At 33.5% G+C, this 24000-nt stretch overlaps 1 protein-coding gene across 1 annotated transcript in view; it reads right to left on the bottom strand.

Annotated features, from left to right (window-relative positions):
- Positions 1-24000, bottom strand: part of FucT6 (alpha-(1,6)-fucosyltransferase) — a 606841-nt gene that overhangs the window by 466581 nt on the left and 116260 nt on the right. Inside the window, exon 2 of the mRNA XM_068388480.1 lies at positions 12319-12353. The gene's annotated coding sequence lies outside the window, so the exon portion shown is untranslated. The remainder of the gene's footprint in view (positions 1-12318; positions 12354-24000) is intronic.

The following is a 24000-nucleotide window of genomic DNA, read 5'->3' as shown; positions in this document are numbered from 1 at the left end:
TGGAGAGCGAAGAGTTCTTCGGTTTCTTATAATTATTTTTCTAAATAAAACCTGAGTTACATAAATAAAACATCTAATTGGCTGAATTATTAATACAATTGCTTTACGTAAGAGGGGTCAGAATTCCAGGCAGGGGTAATGGGGGGAGGGGTGCTAAGAAAGACTTAAGGTTATTATTCCGTTAAGCGGACTTAGCGTACTTTGTAACAACATACTCTATTTGGTTACACAACTCATCTGCACATCCAGTCTTTCGTATAAAAAAAAAAAAAAAAAAAAAAAAAGTGCTGTAATTATGAGAGTACCGTCTTACCCATAAAGAAATGTCGATATAGGGCGTACTTAGCATACATCTTTTAAAGAAAGCTATAGATCATACAACCCACAAAATATGGTAGTTCTGGAGTATGTCTAGTCTCACAGAATTTTGTAGCCTTCTATGAAGCCCATTTCTCCCACGAAATTAAAGCCAGCATTTAAGAATTTATTTATTTATTTTTTTATGGAGATGTTTATATGGATTCATGACAAACCCGAGGTTCAAAATCCACATAAATTTATGCATGCATAAGAAAAATGATTTATCTTACTGATCCATCTTCCAATAATCCATAAAAAAACAATATCTAATTGCAAGGAACCGAGACCATGGATATCCGAAAAAGATTAATAACTTCAGCTATGTGTTACAGTTCAATACATTCTAATTTTACTTGACATATGATTCCATGAAAAGCTGGATAATAAAAATGACCTCTAGGGGAAAAAAAAAAAAAAAAAATAAGTGCATTGCAAATACTAAATGTGAGACAAAAATGAGGATGAACAAGTTCAGCGTGATTCCAAAATTTGGGAAACGGTGGTGAATCACGGGTTCATCCATTCAACTAGCAATTCTGATTTTTAAAAAAAGAAAATTCCTATCTTTTTTCGTGAATTTAAATAACCCGATTCTTCGATTATTTCAAAGCTGATTCATCAGCAAAATCATAAAGAAAACACCCTTCATTCTACACCAAGCATCTTAAACAGCTTCATATCACATTTTATAGTTATTATTAGTATGTGAATACATCAACCCTGGTTGGAAAAGCAGAATGCTACAAGACCAAGGACTCGCGGACAACAGCCAAGTGAGGAAAAAAGGTGAGGAAAGGAAATAAGAAAATAGCAAATAAACCAAATATATAATGAATAAAAATGTGAAATATTTTAAGATCAGTAACAACTATAGTAAGAGACTTGTGATTTTACAAAAAGTTTGAACTTCTGACGTTCCACCGATTCCACAGCCAGAATAGGAAAGTCATTCATCTATCAGGTCACAGCTGAAGTAAAACTTCTAGAATACTATGTATAAGGTGACACAAAAAAAAAAAACGGTCATCACCTAAACTTGAATAACTTTTGAAATAAATAATCAATTCCTTTTATTTTTCAGAATTATCAAGAAAAATTAATGTTCTAAGAGTCTACAAAATTCGACCTTCGAGATGCCATGGACTACTGAGGAAAAGACATTTATAGTTGAGGCATATTTTCGGTTGAAGTCTACCCACGCAGCTCAATTGCAATTCAAAGAACGGTTCAAATGTCAATATTTTCCTGTCCACTCAATGATCTACAGATTGGTCAACAAGTTCAGAACCCATGGGACTGTGCATAACCTCAATTGTAAAGACACTAACAGACAATCCCACTCTGGACGACCAAAATCATCAAGGACACCACACACCATTGCTGCAGTCAGAGACTCTGTTGTCCGCAGCCCAAGCAAGTCTGTGCGACGGCGAAGTCAGGATCTTGAAATCAATCGGGAGTCCGTAAGGAGAATTTTGAATAAAGATCTCCACCTATATCCTTACAGGATACAGATTAAACACAAGCTTACACCTGACGACATGAGGAAGCGAGTGATCATGTGCCAGTAGTTTTGCGACAAGATTGACGCTGTGCCAGACTTCCTTGACAATGTCTGGTTTTCGGACGAGGCCCATTTTCTGATGTCAGGTCACGTGAACTCAAAGAACTATCTTCTGGGGTAGCACACCCCCTGAGCACTGTCTGCAAAGGCCATTACACTCGATGAAGTGCACTGCCTGGGTCGCCATCTCCAAACATGGCATCATTGGACCATTCTGGTTCGAGGACGACAACGAGCGGTCTGTGACAATCAACACCGAGCGATATGTCCAGGTGCTTGGCAAGTTCTTGACAGCACTTGGTCGACGGAGAGGAGTCGTCAGGGTCCTCTAGTAGTTCCAGCAGGATGGTGCCACCCCCCCCCCCTTCAAAACAAATCATTGGCATGGCTACAGCAGCGTTTCCCTGACCGACTGATCAGCCGCAGGTGTGACCTGGAGTGGTCGCCGCATTCACTGGACCTGAACCCCCAGATTTATATCTCTGGGGATACCTTAAGGGCAGGGTATATGGAAACACCCCCCCCACTATCCCTGACTTGAAGGCAGCAATCACAGCAGTAATAAGAGTGATCCCAAGGGAGGAATGCAGGAGGGTCATCGAGAACTTTGCCCGCCGGATCCAAATGTGCCTGCAGTGCCAGGGAGCTCATTTGGAGCACATTTTGGAGAGCCAGTGAAACAAAGAGTTTTTGTTGTACAGACTTGAAACTTTGGAGATGTCTGCTACACAGGTTTGACCTAATGTAGCTAAAGTTTTTTGTCAATCTAAATAAAATTTTGGAAGTTATTCGTTTTATGGTGATGACCGCTTTTTTGCGTCAACCTGTAGTATTGTACCTTAAGATAGAGATAGCATAACCTTTAGAGTTAATTGCCTACCTTGTACAGCGTACAGGATGTTACATTCTAGGAAGATCTGAATGCTATGGATAATCTGAATTATGAATAATAATGTTATGAAACATGCACAAAGAACTAACTAAATGACGGTGCCAGAGATTAATATCGGGATCAGGATTGAGGAATTTAATAAACGGCAAGTTTCTATCCAACAAATTAAGATGAGATACAGTAGCTGGAGATCAGACAGGGGGAACAATACTAAAAACTAGGTAGAATGAAAACATTTCTAGGAGAGACTGATCACCAAAAATCTTAAAACTTCCTTAATAAGCCAATTATTTTGTGCAACTGAAGTAGAGAAAATGTGCTTGTCAAAATTTTATCTGCAATAAAAATCACAGAAAACACACCTAGAAATTTAAATTTTGATTTTATAGATACAAATACATTGTCCACGCAAAGCACTGGATGTTAAAGAGCCAATATCCTTGACCTACTTACAATCCTACATTGAGCTTTGTTAGAATTCAATTTCATGTCCCATAATTTGCACCATGCACTAATCTTAGTTTTAATCTCTATTATTGAATTCAGAAACCATATGGCTACATTCAGCAATTGGATTTGATGCAAAAATAATAGTATCATCTGCATATGCAACAAGCTTGTTTTCTAGGACAACCCACATATGCATATATCGTATAAAAAGTAATCGACTAAGAACACTGCCTTGCGGAAATACAGATATAACATTCCTATAGCTACAATGGTGCCTATCAACAACAACTCTCTGCAATTTATTGCTTAAAAATTCAATAATGATGCTAAGAAAAGACCCACCTACTCCCATCTGTTCCAGTTTGAAAACAGGTGTTACATAATTAACAAGGTTAAAGGCAGTACTAAAATGAAGGCAAATCTTATGAACTTCCAGACAAGAATCACGGATTTCTGTACAACAGTGAAAATTGTAAGGAAGGCATCTCATGTTCCAAGGCTCTCTCAAAAGCCAAACTGCAAACTAGGGAATAGATTATTACCTTCAGCATACGTATTTAGAAGTTTTGTCAAAAGACGTTAAAAATCTTTTGATATGGGAGTTAAGGAAACTGAGCGGTAGGCAGAGATACTAATGCTAGAGAGTTATTGGGTCCTTTGACTGACCAGACACCACTACATTGAATCTCTATCTCTGGTTTACGACTCATTTATCTTTTGTCTACACATACACCGAATAGTCTGGCCTATTCTTTCCACGTTCTCCTGTTCTCATTCACATACACCTGACAACACTGAGATTACCAAACAATTCTTAGGTCAAGGGGTTAACTATTACACAGTAATTTTTCAGTAGCTACTTTCCTCTTGGTAAAGGTGGAAGAGACTCTTTAGCTATGGTGAGCAGCTCATCTCGGAGAAGGGCACACCAAAATCAAATCATGGTTCTCTAGTCTTGGGTAGTGCCATAGTCTCTGTAACAGGGTTTTACAATGTCTTGGTATATAGCTCATGCTTAAGGGTACACTCGGGCACAATATTCTATCTTATTTCTTTTCTTTTGTTTATTTTGAAGTTTTATAATTCATATATGAAAGATCTATTTTAATGTTGTTACTGTTCTGAAAATATCTTATTCTAATTGTTCCTTATTCTCTTGTAGATTATTCGTTTCTTTTCCTCAAAAGGGTATTTTACCACGTTGGAGCCCTTGGGATTATAGCATCCCTTTTTCCATCTAGGTTTGTAGCTTAGTAATAATAATAATAATAATAATAATAATAATAATAATAATAATCAGCAGGGCTAGAGCTACCACACATTTATTTAATTGAATAACAATACCAATTACCCTATAAGTGAAAAAACTCTTATTTCTAACTTGCATAAAAATTCACACAATCTAGGAGCTGAGAAATCAGCGATCTTTAAAAAAAAAAAAAAAAAAAAGGAAAAACACCTTTTTGGATCTACACCTGCGTAATTATTGGTTTCTTAAAACGTGGAATAAGTGCCGCATTTGAGTGATTAAAGTTTCAGATCAGAATAGATTACTACACTATCTGGAGGTAACTATAAGGTCTCTAATATTACCATGTAATCTACGAATATTGCAATATGTTAGACGAAACTTGCAAAGTCTCGGATACACTGGCCCTGTATTTTGTTTAATATCTCCTGAAAGAATAAGAATAGAAAACAATAAAAAAAAGTCTCATCATACTTGAAAACAAATTCAACAATAAAATTAACAAAAACGGTATTTATATGAGAATATGTAAAGAAAATAAAAACGCAACTCACAGTCTACAGACAAAAATGTTAGATACTGGTCAACATGGCAGAGCCGACACACCATACAAGGCTTAGTACCATACAAGATAGCAGAGCCGACACACCATACGAGTCTTAAGGTACCCTGACACTTGCACGACTTTTTGCCACGAATTTTTGGTGGCAAGTCGTGACATTTTGTGGCAAGAACTGGAAGATAAAAAAAAAAAAAAATTACCTCAGAATCACAGCTGACCTGTCCACATTGTCACGAACTGGCAGGACGAGTTCACGACGAGTTCACACATAGTTTGCACTTAGTTGCACACTTCCCGCCTTGTCCCGACGAGTTCACGACCCGGTCACAAAATTTTGTCGTGACCAAAATTTTGAACATTTCAAAATTCTCGTCGCGACATGCCACGATGTCACGACGGGTCTACGAACACTTCACGTCAGTTTACGACAAGTTCACGCCAGTTCACGACTCGATTCGTGACAATGCGTGCCACAAGTTCGTGCAAGTGTCAACCTGGCTTATGTACCGTACAAGATAGCCACTTCAATTGAAGGATGAACAGTAACAACCGTTTTGATAATTAATACTATAAAGAAAGATATAAAAACTGATAGGAAAAGGACAACCTCTTGATATACAACCAGCTTACATGACCTTCTATTAAGCATGCGTAGCACACCATTTAAAAAACCAAGAGGAAGAGAAAACATACCATAGTGAGCATGAGTGTACTCTCAAGCAAGAGAATTCTAACCCAAGATAGTTGAAGACCATAATACATAGGATATGGCACTACCCAAGACGAGAGAACATTGGTTTGATTTTTCAGTGTCTTCCTAAAAGATCTGCTTATCATACCTAGTCTTTTTATCCATACTATGTGGAAAGTAGTAACTGAATAATTACAGTAGTTAACAACTGTGAAGAGTAGTTCGCTTTGTTTAGTGTTGTCAGGTATACGAGGAGAGAGGGGGATGTGTAACGAATAGGCCAGACTATACGGCGTCTGCTTTGTCTTTCCCACAGTTATCCCTACATAAGGGCTCGGTTGCCTGATGGGCCTTCTCCAATGTCGTCTATCAAAGACATCCTCCTCTACCAAACTTCTTCTCTCCATATCATCACACCTTACCTCGCCATCTAATTCTCAGTCTCCCTCTAGATCTTCTCCCCCTAACAGCTTTCTCCCAAGCCCTCCTCACCCCCTCCCCACCATCCATCCTCAATAGATGGCCACACCTTCTCAGTCGTGACGCTCTTATCCCGTGTAAGCTTTACTACGCATGCCATTATTCTTATTTCATAAATTTCCAGACTATTCGGTGTATACCTTAAACCGGAGTCCATTATTATGGGAGATATTTTCAGCGTGATTTGGAACGTTCGTCAAAATTCTACCAACGATGGGAACCTGATATAATGGGGGTATATGGTTACTAGGGAAATTAAGTAATAACAGTTAATTTGAATGGCCGAAAAATGAAAGCGGTTTATTTATAAAAAGAATTAAGAGAGTAAATATAAAGGATGGTGGTAAGATGAGAAAAAGAGTTAAATGTATAAAAAGGCAATAGAATGAGTGCGTTGGTTGTGGATTGGTCTTGAAGAAAGATAAGACTATGTTACATAAAAGGACTATGATGGAAATAAGACATTGAATTCCAAAAGGAACAAGAGTGCTTGGAAGATAGGGGTGAATAGCCCTGTGTGTGTGTGTGTGTGTATGAGATTCGTCGCTCTGATGATGAGTCCTTTGTAAAGACATATGGAACGACTGTTGAAGTTTAATTACTAAGGCAGTTCATCCGCAAGGAATCAGTAAAGGATAAATTATGTAGTGATATATTTTATTGCCTTTTTTCTTTTCCATCACCTGATGTGTGTGTGAGAGAGAGAGAGAGAGAGAGAGAGAGAGAGAGAGAGAGAGAGAGAGAGAGAGAGAGAGTGAGAGAGTGAGTTCAAAGCTTGGTTCGCAAGTCTAAAAGCCCAAGGCTTAGCAGAGACTTCAATCTAGGCTAGTAACACTCTGGATAGGGTTAATTAGATTCATAATTTGGGCTATATGGTCGTGGAACTCAGGGACAGGGGAGGACATTCACACAGAAGTGCAACATGGGTGACACTATTTTATTTAGTAAAAGTAGAAAGAGGATGGAAAGCAAGAAGGAAGAAAGGAAGTGAGTCGAATGTTAAAAAGTTGGTACACCTAAAGATCGAGGGGAGACTGTAAAGCCCCTTCAGTAATGCCTAAAGTGCACGGCGTGAGGCGCACTGACGGCAATGCAAGATGCAGCGTAATGTTATTTGTCTCTTTGTCTTCTAAAATAGAAATTAGCATTAACGAAATGTTATTTGTTTCTTTGTCTTCTAAAATAGAAATTAGCATTAACGAAATGTTATTTGTTTCTTTGTCTTCAAAAATAGAAATTAGCATTAACGAAATGTTATTTGTTTCTTTGTCTTCTAAAATAGAAATTAGCATTAACGAAATGTTATTTGTTTCTTTGTCTTCGAAAATAGAAATTAGCATTAACGAAATGTTATTTGTTTCTTTGTCTTCGAAAATAGAAATTAGCATTAACGAAATGTTATTTGTTTCTTTGTCTTCGAAAATAGAAATTAGCATTAACGAAATGTTATTTGTTTCTTTGTCTTCGAAAATAGAAATTAGCATTAACGAAATGTTATTTGTTTCTTTGTCTTCGAAAATAGAAATTAGCATTAACGAAATGTTATTTGTTTCTTTGTCTTCGAAAATAGAAATTAGCATTAACGAAATGTTATTTGTTTCTTTGTCTTCGAAAATAGAAATTAGCATTAACGAAATGTTATTTGTTTCTTTGTCTTCGAAAATAGAAATTAGCATTAACGAAATGTTATTTGTTTCTTTGTCTTCGAAAATAGAAATTAGCATTAACGAAATGTTATTTGTTTCTTTGTCTTCGAAAATAGAAATTAGCATTAACGAAATGTTATTTGTTTCTTTGTCTTCGAAAATAGAAATTAGCATTAACGAAATGTTATTTGTTTCTTTGTCTTCGAAAATAGAAATTAGCATTAACGAAATGTTATTTGTTTCTTTGTCTTCGAAAATAGAAATTAGCATTAACGAAATGTTATTTGTTTCTTTGTCTTCGAAAATAGAAATTAGCATTAACGAAATGTTATTTGTTTTTTTGTCTTCTAAAATAGAAATTAGCATTAACGTAATTTGATTTCTTTCCTTGTCACCTAAAATAGAAATTAGTATTAACGTAATTTTATTTCTTTCTTTGTCTTCTAAAATAGAAATTAGCATTAACGTAATTTTATTTGTCTCTTTGTCTTCTAAAATAGAAATTAGCATTAACGTAATTTTATTTGTTTCTTTGTCATCTAAAATAGAAATTAGCATTAACGTAATTTTATTTGTTAATTTGTCTTCTAAAATAGGTAATTAGCATTAACGTAATGTTATTTCTCTCTTAGTCTTCTAAAATACGAATTACAATTAACGTAATGTTATTTGTCTATTTGTCTTCTAAAAAAGGAATTACCCTTAACGTGTAGTGAAAGTAAGATGCAGGAAGCAGCATTATGAGATCTAACTCAGTGATATTTCCCAAATATACATTAACCTTCAAGTAACACGACTTGACCTTACGTAACAACCTAAAGTAAGAAGCACCAAGAGGTCAACACTGAAAAGAAACGTCCCTGGAGAGCCCTCTGCGACACAAGGCGACACAAAAGGCTAAAGAAAGTCGTTCATCAAAAAGGCTTAAAAGGTGGATGAGTTAGAGCAGGAAATTGTCCAACTTGAAGAAAAGAAGAAGAAATCGTTCTGTAAATTATACCTTAGCTAAGAAAAGCGATCACACAATTTGAGTAATTCTTTGATTGATGACACTGTTGTTCATTTCATAATAAAAAGCCATTCACAATTGATTGATGTTTCCTAAAAATATAAATTTCTTAAAAAGTTTATTTCGATCAGTGAATAATAAAAAAGATACTCCTCGCTTTTCTCGTCAACGAGGTGAAGTTTCTGAAAATAACACTAAATAAATATTGTATATTTCATTTATACTAATGACAGCCGAGATACACGATTTCCGTCTCTCATAGATATCCCACGTCAAAATTAAAGTACTTGAAAAATCCTCCTCTTCAGACGGCATTACTAATATTTCGGAAAACATATGACGAGACGTATTTCATTATGATGATTAACGTATTCAATCAGCAAAATCTAACAGAAAATCAAAGGGGACTGATAAGGTTACCAAATAGGTATGTCAACAGCTGGGTGAAAAAAAAATTGCTAAAATTGCTATTGATATTAATAACGAATGGATTGGGGTCATTTAAAGGAATGAACATATCAATGCGTTAATACGCATTCTTAGAAGAGAGAGAGAGAGAGAGAGAGAGAGAGAGAGAGAGAGAGAGAGAGAGAGAGAGAGAGAAAAACCACCGTCGTAAAGAGGGTTACGTCTCCGAGCTAAATGCCTATTTTCTCAAGGACCCTTTACCGACACAATGAAGGAGTCACATATTCTCGAGGATATTCGTTGTACTTCCGGTGCTTCGGGTTTAACCTCTCCGCCCATCAACCCGAAACGATACCTGTGTATTTCTCCTCAACTCTTAATGTAACTAATGGTATAGGGCCTTTTAAGGTAAGGGTCTGGACCCTTACCTTAACACCCTTTTCCCAAAAAGGATTTACCTGAACGTGGGAACTTTTATTCTACTAACTGGCTTTAAGTAATTACAAAACTTACTGAGCTTTGGAACTAACCCCCGGGTAATTACAAAAGTTTAACTGAACTTTGAACTCCACTAAGTAATTGCAAAACTTCAACTAAAATTTGAAATTCCTCTTACCAATAACCAAACATCAGAACATTCAAATTTCCACAAGCAATAATTCAACTTCAAATGAACTACGGAACTGATGCAAGTAATTACATCATAAATTTTATCACAAAAACAATTCAATAGAAATTTATATTTGAATGCAGACCTTTATTCGTATATATAATAGTTTATAGATGTGACTTATCAGAAAGCGAGCGCATGTAATTAATTACAAAAACGTAACCTTCCATTGTTATTCAAGACACATCTACACTGAAAAATGAATGTAATCCCAAAATAAAAAAAAATATATACTAAAAACAATAAAATATACTTTTATCGCTAAAAAAAAATAGTAACCGTACCATGGGTAACTTAAGACTCAGGTGGGATGGTCATGAAATATCCAAGCCATTAAGTGCACGATTTCAAATCATTTACCAAAACGTTTAAAGAAAAGTAAAAAGAAAAAGAAGGCAACATTTATTCCCAGGCCGTATTACGCACAGCCACGCTCCGTCCACTTTGAGACCCATTACCCGGACGTCCTCTTCGTCAGGAACACGTCGACCTTAAGAAACAAGCGAGGTGGGTCATGCGTCAGGCGACGCTGAGGATATTAATCAAGATCTTGGCTCCCACTTGTCAACAAAGGGTAAAGGGACTCGTGTTCGAGAGTAAAGAAGAAGTCGAAAATGAAGACGTACAATCTCGCTAAATTTAATACAAATTTACAATGTACCGTATTCTAATGTGTTGAAATTATCAAGAGCTTTTATAATAATAATAATAATAATAATAATAATAATAATAATAATAATAATAATAATAATAATATTTTTTTTGGATACCACATAAAATGTATAATCTAGTTTAAAACGCACGACCACAAAATTTCTGTCATGTCAAAAAACTATTATTAATTTTCAAGAATTATACAGAGTAAATAGACATATAAACCTTCCCTTTAACTTATATTCATATCACGTCCGTGCAGAATTTTTCATTATTTCATAAAATATCTAAACAAGATGCATCTCTTCTCCTCTTTTGTAAAGGGGATTCTGTAAAGTTGAAATGATAACGATGACAAAAACAATTTTCTTCCCATAAAACACCAATATCATGAAATGATAAACGAGAAAATAATAACACTAAAGAATTGAGAGTGAAATCACATCTTCATTCATTTGCAAATTTATTTAGTAAAAATATTATCAAATATTTTGATGAGTCTCCCTATTGAGTTCCCTTGAGTAATTTGTTAATGGAATGACACGAAGCTATGAAGCAAGAGTTCATACGTCAACCAAATACTCTCAAATTCAGCTCCAAAATTATCTTGATGACCAGATTAATATTGATAAGATATACATTATATATATATATATATATATATATATATATATATATATATATATATATGTGTGTGTGTGTGTGTGTGTGTGTGTGTGTGTTTGCTTTTAACTTCCATCTTAATACATAAAAATATATATATACACACACACACACATATATATATATATATATATATATATATATATATATATATATATATATATATATATATATATATATACTGTATATATGTGTGTGTGTAATCCCCCCCCCCCACACACACATACACATATAGCAATTGATAAGTGTTAATCAGGACCATTCAAAGAATGTGCATTAGGTAACAGTGAATCAATCAGGACATTGCCCAAGTAATAGTAAAACCTTGTGGCGAACTGTCACATTCGTAGTTCACTCATTTTACAAAAAACAACAACTGAGCAGTTATTGTTTTTAATACGGTACTCAAGTTATATTTTTCATATCCCATAATTATTGTTTTAAATTTTTACGTTTATTCGACATCCAACTTAACGTTTTAATGTCCTGTTGTGAGTGAAATAAATGAATGGGGTGTGTGTGTATATATTTATGTATGACTGGAGGGAAAATAATGAAGAGTTTTCTAACCAAACGCAGAGCCAATCTTAATAAAAAGGACATGGAAACACAACTGTCCTCTGCTATTTCTTCGCTTTTGCAATTATACTGTTTGCTTTATCATTAATTCAATAAAATCATTTTCTTACACAATGTGATTTCTGTTTACCTTAATCATTATATTCTATTATTCTATCCTATGATATTAACTGTAAACGTACTTTTTAAAAATATAAAAAAATTCTAATTTAAAAATTTCATTAATGTGTAAGGAACAATATTGGAAGCCATGCAAGAGTTTTATACTGCAATATACACATCCAGTCACTATGTATTGCTACATAATACAGCATCATACACCACGCATACAATACGAACATTCAAGGAAATAAAATCCAACGGGCAACTCCACTAATATCAAATAAATTGAAACAAAATAAAAATGAGAAAATTCATGAAAAAATTAACAGATATACTTACTTCGTCATCCAAGTTCTCTAAATCCCCACCGCCACCTATGAAAACAAAAATTCAAAATCAATTACAACAACAAATGGCATACATATCATACTGTAACAAAAATCAGTATTAAATAGCAAGTGAGCGAGATATAATGTAATATTTATTCTCATTACAATGACTAATTCGATTCACTGCTGAACGATCCAATGAAGAGCAAAGGTTAAAGAAAAATATTATTGAAAAGCATTAAAGCGAACAATACAAAGAAAAAGCTTATTGAAAAGCTTTCAAGTTAACAATACAAACCGAAGATTATTACGAAAATTAGATCACTTATTGCCCAGAGGAGAATTTAATCAAGTGGCAAAATGCAGCACCATCAATCATTCCTGCCATTGAAGAAAACAACAAAAATATCTCTCTCATATTTCAATCAATTCAACAAAGCTAAAGAGGAAGGGTGAGGTAGACCAGAACTCGCCCGCATAATTACAAGCACAAAGGAAAACAAAGACAGTAATTAACAAGGAAACAAAAATATATGCAAAATGAAATGATTTATTCGTGTGTGTGTATATATATATATATATATATATATATATATATATATATATATATATATATATATATACAGTATATATATATATTATATATATACTGTATAATATATAACATATATATATATACATGAGAGAGAGAGAGAGAGAGAGAGAGAGAGAGAGAGAGAGAGAGAGAGAGAGAGAGAGAGAGAGAGAGAGAGAGAGATAAACTATATTACGTCGACAAATTAAATATATCATCATTCCACTTATAATCTTACAAAACACAAGATTCATCATGTATTAATAACAGTTTCGTTTCTTTTTTCTTTCAAATCATATGAAAGTATATTAACTATATTGGGTATCTATGAAGTATATCCTCCTCCAAAACTTGAATAATTCTAGAACTTAAAAAAAAATTGGGTTCGAATTTTATGAAGTTCGAATCTTATGAAGTTCGAATCTTATACAGTTCGAATCTTATGAAGTTCGAATCTTATGAATTTCGAATCTTATGAAGTTCAAATCTCCAGATCATCTCTAATAGAATGTCTTACTTTTCATGTTAAGCCATGACAACGCAATAACCGAATAGATTGCATCAAAGGCTAAGCTGGAATTTGTTCTCCAGGACAAGCAGCGTGCGTATGTACAGGTCCACAGAAAGAGAATTGGTGTATCATAGAAAGGGTTCTGTATCTAAGAATGATTGATGTATCATGGTAAAGAAATGTACTGAATGCATCATGGTAAGAAAATGTGCTGAATGTATCATGGTAAATAAATGTGCTGAAAATGTCAAGGTAAAGAAATGTGCTTGATGCATCATGGTAAAGAAATATGCTGAATGCATCATGGTAAGGACAAGTGCTTGATGCATCATGGTAAAGAAATATGCTGAATGCATCATGGTAAGGACAAGTGCTTGATGCATCATGGTAAAGAACTGCGCTGAATGTATCATGGTAAGGAAAAGTGCCGGATGCATCATGGATATGAAATGTTCTGAATTTACCATGGTAAGGACACATACTGAATGTGTCATGGTAAAGAAATGTGCTGAATGAATTATGGTAGAGAAATTTGCTGATTGTATTACGCTAGAGAAATGTGCTGAATGTGTCATGGTAGAGAATTGTGCTGAATGTATCATAGTAAAGAAATTTGCTGAAGTTACCATGATAAGACAACGTGACGAGTGCATCATGGTAAAGATGTGTGCTGAATATTTCCCCATTATCATCATATTAAAGACAATTGCTGAATGACTCAATATATCATGGTAAAAAATATACTAAATGTATCATGGTAAAGAAATGCACTGAACCTATGGTACAGAAAAGTTCTGGATGTATCATAGTAAGGAAAATTTCTGGATATACGCCATGGTAAGGAAAGTTTGCTTCATGCATCATGGTAATAAAATATTCGTGATATACCATGGTAAGGAAAAGTGTTCCATGTATCTTAGCAAAAAATAGGTGCCTGCTATATCATGGAAGGTACATAGTAACTCAAACCAGTGAAACGTAGGAGAGTGGACCAATTAATGTTAATAGTAAGATATTTCTGTTAATTTTCACATTACATTTTCGTTGCTTTTTGTTTTTGTATTATTTCTTATGGACTTATAAGTTTTAAATGATCAGTGCTGAGGCCACAGAGGCTCTTAAATGCAGAGATTTAACTGCTGGCGAAAATCCATTCAAGAGGTTAGATCGTTAGACAGCAAGAGGGAATAAAGAAATCGGAAAAGAAATAACAGCAGAAGGATAAAAAATTTATGTACCTAGGATCCGAAATGACGCTTAAATACCTTCAAGTAATGTCAATCCCCCTTACAGATATGTAAAACTTTAATAATACATAAAATATTGTTCTTAAATCGTCCCCCAACAATCTAATCTTTTAAACAATTAAATTAATTTTGCAATCAGTGTGTGTGTGTTTGTCATACAACTTATATCATGTCTCTTTTGACACACACAGAATAAAAAAAAAAAAGTATTTTGCTTTTTAGAAGTATTAACCCCAAAAAATTTCATAAAGGTTTTATGTTTCAGAGTTGTCCGAAAAAATTTCAACGTTTGTATAAAACTTTTTATGATTTTTAGGTTACTTTTCCTAAGGCTTTCATATAAAAGTACAAAGGGTTTTACACATAGGAAGCCTGTGTTATCCTTTGTGTAGCAAATTCGATTTTATTTTAGGAAATCTATATAGAAATTTTTTTTATGAGATTTTTAAGCCTTTTTTTTTCAAGAAAATCTTTGGTTATAGTCGCCTTTTTTAATGTGCACTCACGTTGAACACTACTATAAAATCAAATGAGCTTAAAATAAAAATACTCAAATTCTGATTTAAAAATTAGAGGGCTAAGGCTACCGTATTCATTAATAATTTCACTAGGATGATCAAATTGTTACAAATTCCACATATGTTAAAGGTATACTTTTCAATAATCTTTGTAATGGAAATCTACCACAATGTTCAAAACATCGTGTATAAAAATTCTACTAAATACTTGTGTCGTAAGAGTAATAACGTATAAAATTTCAAATATTTATATCTATTAATTCAAATCTCTTCAATATTCCGACAATTACTTTAACATATATCAAGTAATTCAGTAACTTCCAACTGCTACTTAAACATATTAGAGAGTAATAAAAAAAATCTATTGCGCAAAACGCCTCATTCTTTAAGCGATATATCTCAGCATTATCAATGAAATTAATTAGGCATAAGGCTGTCGTAGGACTGAATTTATGTATTTGGGCTATACAGCCCGGAGCTGGGGTCTGTGAGGCCTTTCAGCACCAAGGTGCATCTAGGTAAAACCCTAGATTCCTAGAGTAACACTAGGAGGTAAAAGTTAGGAAAGGTTGGACTACTAGATAGAAGACAGGAAGAAAGAATGGAGATAAAGTAGAAAAATATGAAGAAAGCCGCTAAAACAATTAAGAAATGCCTACAGTATACCGCGTAAGGTGCAGTGAGGGCACTACCCTCCTTCAACAGTACAAGCTCTACATCGATTTCGATATATATTCAAAATGTATGTAATAATAAAAAAACACTCTCTCTCTCTCTCTCTCTCTCTCTCTCTCTCTCTCTCTCTCTCTCTCTCTCTCTCTCTCTCTCTGAATGAATGAATGAAGAATCAAAATAACCAGAAGATTGCATTCTTATGTTAGTAAGTCACGATTACTTTTTATCTTTAAATAAAATCAATAATCAACCGTGGTAGCTACAGAGGTTATTACTAGAAAATCATATTAACGTTGTATATAAAAAATGTAGACACAAAAACAAACTATAATGACCAACTATCAATGCATATTAACAAAACTACTTCAAAGAAATCTCTTGAGAAAAAAAAAAAGTATTATTTCACGTTTTCTCATTCTTCCTTTTTCTTTATTTTCGTACTTAATTTAGTATTCTTTCAAGAAATTCATATTTATATATTGCCTTTTAAATTAATCGTTGGACCATATTCTTGATACTATTTCCTATCGCAGTGAAACTATATTTAATGAAACTGAAGGAAATGCAAAGGAATCCTCTCAAACATAGTGTCAAAATGACGTTATCGAAGTACAAACTCCACCCGTTGCCACCCAACATTTAAAGCATCCTAATGTTCTTAAACGTTCCTTTAAACGTCTCATTAATTAAGATGGATATCTATTTACTACCAAAATAAAAACTATGCTAAGTCATAAAATCAAAATTGTTTCATGTCAACATAATGCAGCACCTGCAGCTGTAACAACAACACCAAAATTAAGAATGATTTCATTTCCACCACTATAAATTATTCAACACAACAACATCACTACAACATGTTATAATTCCAAATTTATAGGCTCGCTAATTACACTCGCCATTGATTTAAAAGAAACATTTAAATCACCATAAGAAATATGACAACCATACAAAATAAAATTAGTAGCAACAAGAAAAGCAGCAACAAAATCAACAGATTCTGAAATGGCAACAACAAATCCCCAGATTACGTTATGTGAAAATCTTATTGTGGCAACCTTCCCTCGGGTCATATCTCCTAACTGGTTGATTTATTACGGAGCGTCATGCGGATAGATTTCGGTGGGAAACGGTCCCCGAACTCATTTATCACGTACTACTTGAGCGATTTGGAAACGAGAAGATTTGTAACTATGCAGAAATAAACATAAAAATTTACACTACATGCAATTTTTGTCAACGTGTCGGTTAGTGTGTAACTTCTATGCATGTATACATGTCAACATATATGAATACACACACTATTACATACAGTATATATATATAAATATAAATATAAATATATGTATATATATACATATATATATACATATATATATACATATATATAATATATATATACATACATACATATATATATATATATATATATATATATATATATATATATATATATATATATATATATATCATGTGTGTTTATGTTTGTGCGTGCGTACAAAATGGCTGCTGTTACTATTTCACGCTCTTTGCCTTAATAGAGGATGTCTCCAGAAGGTATTAACCGAATCTTTTTTTTTTTTTTTTTTTTGGGGGGGGGGGACATGATTTTTGTTGTATGCCATTCTCTTTCCTGACTGTAATCAACCGTAACTTACTAACCACTAGATACTGACTGCTAAGAACGAGTGGCAAAACAAAACTAGATTTTTCAGAAATGGGGCCCCCTTTGTTTTCCTACCAGAAAGAATGATGTCGAATTACTCACCGGTAAAGAAGTGAGATTTTTAATCCTGTAATTTGCAACCATCGGTAACCATCGGTTAAGTGACAACATTTTAATCGCTCTAAACATTTAACCACCCCAAAGGGATTTGCACCTACATACTCAATTTGATATTCCAAAAACCATTTGTTATTACAGCTTATGTTTTTGTAAGTGCGCATGTAGTAAAAAAAAGTAAGAAACACACAAAGCAAACGTGTTTGAAGAGAAAAGGCAGAACATTATGTTATTTAGTCACGAAAGTGAAACTGGGAAAAGAAGTATATACAGCAACAGTGTTGGATGTAATTAAGATATCTATGGCAAGAGGCAAGTACTGTAGCTCCTGTTTGGTCAAGAAGTTTGGAAATGTGTAGAAGATTTCAAAAATCTTAATCTAAGGACAGGGTGGTTGATATTGAGAGTAACCCAGGAAAACAATGCAATTGTATCCAATAACTTAACTCAGGTAAATTGATCTAAAATGGACAGTTAATAATGAGGTCGTAAGCAGTACGCTGAGTACATTACTTCCCAAGACTAATGCAAAATTCTTGAGGACTTACACGAGACTAGTGGAAGGCTTCAGATGCCTTGAAGGGAAAACTACTACTTAAATGGTGGGTTAGCCTCTATATATGAAGGTAACAACAATATCTGTCTAGCTCCTGTAACATGTTGGAATATATAAGATATTGCTTTTTTCACTATGTATTGCAAAGATAATAATTTTTCCAAGGCCTTGTGGTTTGTATCCCTATAACTTACTTGTGTTACAAAGAAAACAAAAATAAATAAGGTATTCAAGTATTGTTATTTCAAAGTATTTTTGGTCAAGTCAAAGAAATCTCTAAAAGAAAATTAATTTCAGGACACTGCTAGGGACAAATGCTGAAGGCAGGGAAGGATATGGTGAAAAAAAAATCTATTGCAGTTTAAAAAAAGGAAAATGTGGTAGCTTTAGTTGTCATAAAAACTGGTGGTACATAAAAAGAATACAAGGAACTGGTTTTACATGAGTAGGGTGCAAAAGTATTATTCAAAAGAATTTATTAGTTAAACTGATTGTAGACGAAATGGTGCCAGTGACAGGAATCTACGCCTGGATGAGTTTGATAACGCAACGATGATTGACTTTGGATATCTGAATACACAGGTGGGTGAAAAGGACAAAAGTAGCTTAGATGTATAGTTCGAAACGCCAGGAGTTCACTGTGAAGAAAATACCTTTTGAAATATGTTCATAGAATGATTTTAAGTTGTAATGCAATGTTTAAAAAAATGGCAGCATACTTGGGAAAAGATTAAAATATGGATGTAAAGAATTTAGTGGATCATATATTAAGAGCCAGTTACAAAGGCTGAAACTATTTAAAAAGGTTTGAGACAAAATGGATATCAAAAGTAGTTTAAGAGAAACAGAAAGGCTTCAGAATGTGGCAAGGAATGAAATTATGACATAGGTTTAATATGAGGGTAAAACAACATACAAAGAGGGCCGGGGATAAGCTAACATAGAATAAACCCAAGTAAAGACACTTAATGAGAAGCATGGAAAATTAAAAGACGCAGACGCGTTGTTAGCTGAGCTTTCAGAATTCTGCACATAAAAGAAAAAAAAAGAGGAGGCTGGGGGATTTCTTTTTTAAATGCTACCTAGGATAATAGTAAGCTTATGCAGTAGGGTGTAAAAATCTTTTAACCACACCGTGATGAAAAAAAACACACACACACCAAAAGGTAATGAAAATTTAGACTTATTACACATTGTAAAGGGGAAATAAAAACAGAAATCTTTTGCTGAAAAAATAGATGACATAATAAAAATGATATCCGAGGAATGTCTGAAAAAAAAGTCCTTTAGTGTCATTGATCAGCAAATATAGGAGGGAGAGAGAGAGAGAGAGAGAGAGAGAGAGAGAGAGAGAGAGAGAGAGAGAGAGAGAGAGAGAGAGAGAGAGAGAATAAAAATGATATCCGAGGAATGTCTGAAAAATATGTCCTATAGTGTCACTGATCAGCAAATATAGAGGAGGGAGAGGGAGAGAGAGAGAGAGAGAGAGAGAGAGAGAGAGAGAGAGAGAGAGAGAGAGAGAGATTTATCTTACTCATATCATAATAGATCTTTAAAGCTAATCATGAGAAGACATTCCAGCAAAACGAGTATATGAGTCTCAAGAAATTTTCTATATTTGTAATTTACAAAATAGGGTTTTACAACCAAGAATCCATTAATCTTTTTATAAAAAAAAAAATTGAGACATTTAGAAGGATATAAAAGAACCGATACTTCTAACAAAGTAAGCAAAGGGAGTACCACAATCAAGAGCCCCATTAACACAGCAAATTGTAGACCACTATCAATGAAGGAGAGATAACTGCTTTGGTTGAACGATGACAATTCCTCATTAGGAATATTAATGGATGGGATGATTAGCGATAGGTAGCTACCTTTCGATATTTCACAGCAGGTTAAAAATGTAATCTATGAACTATCTTAACAGTAAATTACGTCTATGAAATCAATTATCTCAGGTATGTCTAGATTTCTGAACACCAAAGACAATAACATGTTATTTACATGTAATTTTTCTGCCAGATATCAAGTACAGTTTGACACCTCATTTGAGAGAGAGAGAGAGAGAGAGAGAGAGAGAGAGAGAGAGAGAGAGAGAGAGAGAGAGAGAGAGAGAGAGAGAATCTTTAGGTTTGAGGTCAACCCTGTTTTCCTCGACAGAAAACCTCTTTTGGTTCATAAAAAACACTTATAAACAAAACATCAGACAGTTTAAACAAACAATCGAGACTGCAAGAAACTAGTAAACAAGTCATTTGGACAAACAGCAAGAATAAAAGACAAGTGAAAACCTTACATTTTGATCGAATAATTATCACTCTTTAATTTTATAACCTCATACAACATCATTTATTAAACAAATCATATAACTGACTTAGTTAAATATCAACATAAAACATCCATCCCATTTGACACGCACGCGATTACGAATTCATTCTTAAAAATTTCACTATAAATTCCTGACTAAAGGTGGCAAACCGTCACAACATGCAACACATAACCACTATCTTCTTGCTGACTTTAGTTAAACATTATGATTGCATCCGTAGACGCTTAAATTGCTTCTTCGCCTACTCCTTCTAAAACAAAAATCCCTTCCCTTCGAATGATAGCTTATTCCAAGCCAGTATTAAGTCGAAAAATTTAAGCATAACAACAGGGTCATGAATGCTATTCTCCGTAGTTTTTTTTTTACAACGCTTAATAAAAAATGACAAAACATGTAATATTTCTTTAGAGAAACGAATAAATACAAATGTTTCATCCGACTATTAAATGTTACAAAGTTTTACGTGTGTCGCTATCATGCTTAGTTAACACAAATGTCCTTTGTACTTGACAAACATACACTTAAATGCCCCCCCCCCCACCCCTCCTCTCTCTCTCTCTCTCTCTCTCTCTCTCTCTCTCTCTCTCTCTCTCTCTCTCTCTCTCTCTCTCTCTCTCTCTCTCTCTCTCTCACAGAGTAACTCATCAAAATAATTTCAATCAAATTATTAATATCACTCATTAGATTGTAAGCTGGAATCAACGTTGATAAAGCAGAATGATAATCGCTCCAAAGAGAATGCAGTACATTGCAAAACCGAAATGGAAAAGAAAAGAAGAAACTATAAAACAGGAACTACTGAATAATATACAAAATTTTCCATGCCACCTGTTGGCCCAGTTGTGAATGGAGAGACCGACATATGTTGGGAGTCAAAGGACTGAGAACTTTATTTCAATAGACTTGAGATACTTGGAGATAAAGAACCACTTAATGGACACAACCCCTTATAAGGGAATATGCATATAATTCCATACATGTACACATACATAATTCATATATATATATATATATATATATATATATATATATATATATATATATATATATATATATATATATATATATATGAGTGTGTGTGTAAGTCTGTATATATAGTGTATACTACAGACATATATACTGTAGTTAATAAATTCTGGTGACGCTGAGCTCTCCACGTCCCTTGGGTTAAGGGAGAGGAGTAGTCATACCCTGGTGAGAGGGGGTGCGTGTGCGTCCATATTTTTTTTTCTAAACATTTAGCCGTCAGTTTTGATTCAACGTGTGCGCTAATAATAATAATAATAATAATAATAATAATAATAATAATAATAATAATAATAATAGGAAATGCAAAACAGACAGAATTCAAGAGCAAAATTCCCCAGTTGAGCCGATATATTTATACATTGGAAATGTTAACGAGTGTTTATATAAAAATTCCCAAATACATTAAGATATGAGATTGCTTACCGAGAAGAGTAACAACAATAACAACATAATCAGCTTGCGCCAGGACACAAAAGTTGCTCTCGTTTCGGGCCTTTATTTCCCACAGCAAGTGTTTCAAGGCATCTACGATGGTATACTGAATGATTATGGTACAGTAGTTGGGGGTAAAACTACAGTGCAGGGATTGGCCAATAATTTGGCAACAGCTTGACCAAACTTTTGTTTACTTAAGTAAATTGAATTTTGAAGCGGATCGAGCAACAGGTTAAGTATCTATACCGTGTCTGCTTCGACAAAAACAAAAAACACGAGTGTTTAATTTTTAATCGAATAAATTTTTAGTTTATAAACATATACAAGAACACACATACTCACACACACCCCTACACACACATATATATATATATATATAATATATATATATATATAATATATATATATATATATATATATACATATATATATATTATATATATATATATATATATATATATATATATATTTATATATATATATACACACCATAATTTTGTCATTAAGTAACAAGACTATTTTTTCGAATATTGAGCCAAGTATATATAAATTTACTCGGTCTCATGCATAAAGACCCATTCATTTATGGTAACTATTTCTACCCGGGCTAGGTTTCAAAACTATACCTCTTGAATCCAAACATATATCACTCGATGGCATTCAGCTATTAATTCGACTTTGCTGTATATCTATCTGTTGAATTAAATTTTTTTCTACTTAAAATCGAAATCAACCCATCTCCACCATGACAGTCGATTGCTAAGTTTGTGACCTGTGGCCATACACGAGAATTTTGTCGCTAACACACACGACTTTATTTCCCTCAAATATTGAACTACAATCAACGACCATGATCGAGATGGAGTGGTTTCGATTTTATACCATCAACTTCTGGTGTTTAATCTTTTCTTACATCAACAGTAACTTCTACAAGTACTGTACATTCATATGTAACTGAATAAATTAAATTAAATCAAACCAGTGAAATAAGTTTCTTGGTATTTTTAATATTTCTTTCGTATTAGGTTGCTTTCCTTAATGAAGCCTTTAGGCTCGTAACATCCTGTTTTTACAGCTATATTCAGCTTTGCAAAAGGTAATGATAACATTACTCTATTATTCAAATTAGCCCAAGAAAAATCCCCTTTTCTAATAAACCAGAGGGTTCTGAAAGAACTGAAAGATCGTTGATGAATAATCAAAGGAGACATCAGAAAGTTGGTTTACGAAATTCGAGGTAACAAAATCTAAACGTGATTTTAAAATATAAACATCACATACACAAATTTTATAGTTTTACCTATCTATCTATCTATCTATCTATCTATCTATATATATATATATATATATATATATATATATATATATATATATATATATATAATGTTTTTGTATATAATACGATATAATATGCGGAATATATACATAAATTTATATATAAATATATGTATGTATGTATGTATGTATGTATGTATGCATATATATATATATATATATATATATATATATATATATATATTATATATATATATATACATATATATGAGTATATAACGAATGTACTTGTCTATATAGATTGGAAGATATTATAGACAGGAAATAAGAATCGTAAGGTTGCACCACTTCATTATAAGACTACCCTGTACTGCAGCAAACAACTAGGCACTTTAAATACTTATTATACAAAAGTAAAAAATTCCATAAATTAAAGAAAACACCCAGTAAGCTCTGAGCCCTATTGCATAAATACAACATTCTGCATCAGTTACCTTCACTGTATTCATTTTGTCATGAAACTACTTTCCAGATCAATAAATGTGAAATCATGCATTCTAGTAACCACCAGGAATTCAGTCGTATAAACACACATTCTTAAAGTTCTTATACTGAATGGTTGATTGATAAGTTTATGTTAACCTGGAATCTCCACAAAAAATCGAAATCGCCAAAAAAATATTATTACCACATAAATCTATAACTATTGAGACAGCATTATAAATACACACACACACACACCCACACACATATATAT

This window comes from Palaemon carinicauda, chromosome 15 (assembly GCF_036898095.1).
Source record: "Palaemon carinicauda isolate YSFRI2023 chromosome 15, ASM3689809v2, whole genome shotgun sequence".
Classification (NCBI taxonomy): Eukaryota; Metazoa; Arthropoda; class Malacostraca; order Decapoda; family Palaemonidae; genus Palaemon; species Palaemon carinicauda.
Note: the sequence above shows the minus strand (reverse complement) of the source record. Positions and strands in the feature narration are given on the sequence as shown.